Raw genomic sequence first — 5,430 nt, 5'->3', positions numbered from 1 at the left:
GCCTCACCAAAGAAGGAAATGTAGATAAAGCATATGGCATCAAATTCATTTGTGTTTTTCTCTCAAAGTATTTATTTAGCAAATGTTTCATACTATGGTACTAAGCGAGCATTGTCAGGTAGTAATGATGCATTTACCTGTTCCTTTGGGGTAAATGTCGTCTCCATCCACCTCAACTGTTCTCCACAATGGAGAAATCAGTTTGGACATCATCCACATCATGACACTGAGCATATCTGCATGACTGGTTGAAGCACCTGGCCGTTAGCTGTTAGCAGGAGCAATAAATGTGATACAGCTAAAGCTAACTACATACTGTTACTCCAGAGGGTGAAGCTAACTAAAGAAAAAGAAACCTCCCCATCTAACAAACTAATGCCACTTACCTTAGATCATCACGATTATTTATAAATACTTTAATAATGAGGTGTTTTAGAGAACATACAACTTAGCTGTAGTTAGCACAAACTTCGATATGTGTGGTGACAGAACCAAATGATGGAGGTTAAAGGTCAAGATGGACCCGTTTAAAAGCAAAAGTTAACTTGATGCACTGAACAAAAATACAAACAGCGCCAAATTACAATTCACTTATAAGGTCTGAAACCAGGTTCACGTTCAATTGCAAGCACATAAACTTACTCTGCCGTCACCTGCAGTCAGGAAGATGATCCTTTCACTGGTGAATTCGAAATTACACTGTGTTGCGTTCAGGTGCTTTTATCATTGTGGTCCAGCCAGCCCCCAGTATTTTACATGTGCGCTATTCATCTGATAATTACGGTGAAGTAAGTTGACTAAAATGGTTTTAAGGTTATTTTTAACATGAAATAAAATCTTGTTCCTTCACAAGTATTTCACGAATCTGGTGTTTTGGGTATTAGTTCTTCATATACTATTAGCACAAAACACTATGAACTACTTTTACTGTGTAGTTTTGGAGTGATCATTCTTTGAAATCATACTCCTTTCAGGCCACAAAAGTGTGTTCTTATCTGAAAAAGTGTTAAAAACTAAATTCAATGATGAATAAAATAAATATTTTCAATGAGTAACTTGTGAATTTAGTATATCTGGACGCATAATTACTCCAAAACTACACAGTAAAAGTAGTTCACTGTGTTTGAGCTAATAATATATGAAGTACTAATACCAAATATACAGGATTCATGAGGTACTTATTGGAAAAATTAATTTTATTCATCATTGAAATTAGTCTTTTACCCCATTTCAGGCACGATAGTAACATAAACTTAAATATGATGCCAGGAAACTCAGATTTTAATACAACAATATTTTATTTGTACTGAATGATGTTGGGATGGCCTCTCCCATTGTAGGGTTTTGTGGTCCAAAGTAATGTTTCCCATAATGTATATTTAGTCTTTCTTCTGTTTAATCAGGTGAGCAATGAAATGTGGGCCACCATCCTGGCTCTGATCTGGCTTCATGGTTTTCAGGTGGATGCTAAGGACAACTGGGAGCTTTTGCCTCTGAAGGCTGTGTCGTGGCTCTGCTCACAGAATGGTAACACACTCTAGAAGAAAGTCTGTTCTATTATTGTAGCTTTGTTGTATGATGAGTTAAGTGAATTCTATTCTTACATTTACTTATAAATGTTAGTTTGTTTTTTCTCAATATCGTGTGTTCCAGAGTGTGTGAACTATGAGGGGCCGTGTAGGACAAAATTCACAAATGCATGTGCACATACTACTATAAACGCCTCTTACAGACACAAATGAGAAACCTCACAGATATACACTCCTGAGATTGCACACACACACACACACACACACCAGTGAAAGCACACTCACATGTCACTAAACGCACACACACTACTGAAAGTACACGCACATACCCACGGGCGAATGCACGCATACTACTTTACACACCTCTCACATACACAACTGAGAAACCTCACACATATACACTCCTGTAATCGCACACACATACATGTGAAAGGGCGCACACACACCAGTGAAAGCACACACGCACACTAAACACGCACATACACACACTAATGACTTTACACATTTCATATATATTTATATGCATGATATGTGATATATGTGTGTATAAGAGGCAATATTTGTGTGTATGTGTGGTAGTATATGTGTGTATGCGCGCATATATATATGTATATATATGTGTGTGTATGTGTATATATATATATATATATATATATATATATATATATATATATATATATATATATATATATATATATATGTATATATATATATATATATATGGAACATTTTGAGATGAATTGACTGACTCAATATTTTTAACATTGCTGAAGACCTAAATCTAGTCTAACATTGTCCATCTTCAAAAATTTACATGTACTTTGGTTGATAAAATGACAAAATAGTTTTTGTCATTATATCAACTAAAGTTTGTCACACTCTATTCCTTTTTTTTTGTTTTTTTTTTTGAAAAATTCAACAAGACTTATTCAAAAAGACGTCAATACTTATTTTCCATGTGTTCGTAGTTTGTCTGTTTCAAAATAAGCCTATAAACATAAACTCCAATCCATTATTACTATTATTATTGAAAATTGGGCTTTTTCTCCATTACACACTGTAATTTTGTTTTGGAAATGGTGCACCCAAATAACAATAGCAAAGTTCTTGCATGTTTTCTTTAATGTAGTTGCATAATTTCATAAATGCACCAAACATTGCATTATTGTTAAGTAAATGCAAAGTTAAACAACAAATTAATCACAGTCTACCACATGGCAGCCACCTCATAGATGGGTTTAAATATGTTCTTTCACGGCTCCAGACAAATTTCTTCCTTCTGTTTCAAGTCAAAAATGTCTCTTTATATCGTAAAGCTTTCTGACCCCAGTCTAATTAAATAAAATGCACCAATTATTTCATTAGACATCTCTATATGTGACTGTATCTACAGCTCCTTTATTTATTTTGTCAATGAGACAAACCTTAAGACATACAATAAGTTTTATTTTGTGTGATATTTATATATTTCAATTAATTAGACAAACCTCACAGAGTCATATCATGCTGCTTAAAACACAAAAATCAGCATAGGCCGCTAAAAAGCACAAAATGAGCAGAAATCCTACAGTCCTGCCTCACATTGAAAGTGTTTCTGGGAAATGTATTCACTTCCCCACATTGACATAAGGGGGCGCTGATTGTACAGTACAGTGGAAACTGCTGAAGCTGTGTGTTGAGGTGAGAATGATGAAAGCATGTGCTGGCACGTCATCACATCATAGAACCTAAATGAAAGCAGGTTTCGTGGGGATGACTTTAGATGAGTTAGTTTCATGTCTACTAAGGCCTAAAGTATAAACTGACGATTAGAACTGGGATTAAAGTAAGGTTAAGTTTCAGTTCAGCTGAGTCACTTACTTGACATTTTTGTAGATAAGACAAATGCATAGAAAAAATATTGATATTGTGATAGCAAGATCATCGTAAATCTAAAAAAATATTCTAAGGACATCTCATGGAGGCAAAAAACCTAATGCCATATTCTGCATATATTGTTTTAAATATTTCATAACATGGAAATTGAATAATTACCAACTTTATTATTAACACATGATTACACAGATTTTAAAGAGGCCCCACATAGAAACATCAACTGGTTCAACTAGTTCACCCCATTTCTTATTTTAATCTGTATCATTTACTGTTGAATTGACTGTCATTTTACTCTTCTATGTCTGAATAAACATTCACTCTGTAAATTGGTATTATGAGACAGTTTAAAAACACAGTATCATGGGTTATAGTTTAAGTCTTATGATAACAGTTGTGTTCATGTACATATTCATGTGTATATGTTTAAATTGTGAAATGTACAATAAAAACACACAAACAAAAGAATAAAATAATGATTGCATCAGATTAAATCTTTTCTACTACAGTTCTTGTTAGACAATTTTATTTATTCTTTCCAAATTGAGATACATTAAAAAACTAATGTAACAAGGTAATATACAAATTTCCACATTCAGGTATATGTCTCTTAAATGTCCACAGAATGTCCTTTATTAATCTTCTTCATCCTCCACATCCCTATGCTCTTCATCATCTTCCTCTTCATCATCAGCCTCTCCAGTCAGGAACTCAGCGCAGAGTAAATGCCCCTTTTTCAGGTGATATTTTCCTTCCTGTAGAGAAAGAAAAATAGTGATTAAAAATGAAGGGATAACCAAATAGATGTATTTTTCTGGTTCAATATTGTCAGACACACTGAGGTCTGCATTCCTGCTCACCTCAGGATCCTGTTGGTTCATAGCCTGGAAGGGATTTTGGAGTATGATTACTCCAAAAGTACACACCATAAGTAGTTCATAGTGTTTGTGCCAGGGGCGATTCTAGGATCTGACCTTTGGGGGGCTCCACCCCAGGAAGCAGCTGACATCCATTCTTGACAAAGAACTGTTAGGCTATTGAATTTAATCTAGTTTTTAAATTTCTTAGAAAAGGCAAAGATTTTTCATAACAGTATATATAACAAGAATCTATGATAATCCAAGCATGATCTATGTACAAGTTCCACTGATCCAATCTCACTACTATCAGCCATTTCAGCAGATGAGAATCTAATATCATCCTAAACCTATGATGTATAATATTAATGATTAAGGATGAACAATGATCAAGTTTTCTCCAAAATTAATGAATGTAAATGTGAGCTTTTTTGGCCTATTAAGGGACAGGCCCCCCTAAAATAGGCACTCATTGAAAAGAACTGAGCCGAGACATTTAAGTGCCTACTATCATTTTATTTTGCCTGACAGTAGTGCCTTTCTTAGCTTGATTGTAAAACAGTTCAAGTCCTATGTGTCTCTCTGCTGCTGGTGTGTGCACATGGCCGTACAAAGCAGTACCTTATGATAGTTAACAGTCTCGTTCCCATGAATATAAAAGCAACTACGCCAGCCTTACCAGAAGATTGGTCTTTTCAAATAAATTCAGTGCAGTGAGTGAAATGCCCCATTTCTATATGGATGATTTATGATGTCAGTTTGCTCTTGATCAGTTAATACTGAGCTAACAACAGAAAAATGACTGTTAACTGTATTTGTTTTTAAGTCTGTATCCTTTCATTGTTTATGACTTAACCACCAGTCATATTTAAGGTAAGTCTTTCCTGACCACTGATGTTTTGTCATGTTATCTGCTAAATAAAACTTTTTAAATGGAAAATTTAGATAAGTGATGCGGAGTTAACTTTTACTGAAAACTTATGCATCACTGCTGCATGTCTTGCTCCAGAGATAGAAACTGTCTCCTGTTACTCACTTTAAAACCCACATCATCACTGACTTGTATCTGTGTAGAGACAGGACTGAAGAATCATGTCCACTGTCGGTTACATTGCCATTTGTTTAATAGGTTGATTATGTTGTATTTAGGAATGCCAAACAGTGAAAAATGA

This window comes from Sphaeramia orbicularis, chromosome 6 (genome assembly GCF_902148855.1).
Source record: "Sphaeramia orbicularis chromosome 6, fSphaOr1.1, whole genome shotgun sequence".
NCBI classification, from domain to species: domain Eukaryota; kingdom Metazoa; phylum Chordata; class Actinopteri; order Kurtiformes; family Apogonidae; genus Sphaeramia; species Sphaeramia orbicularis.
Note: the sequence above shows the minus strand (reverse complement) of the source record.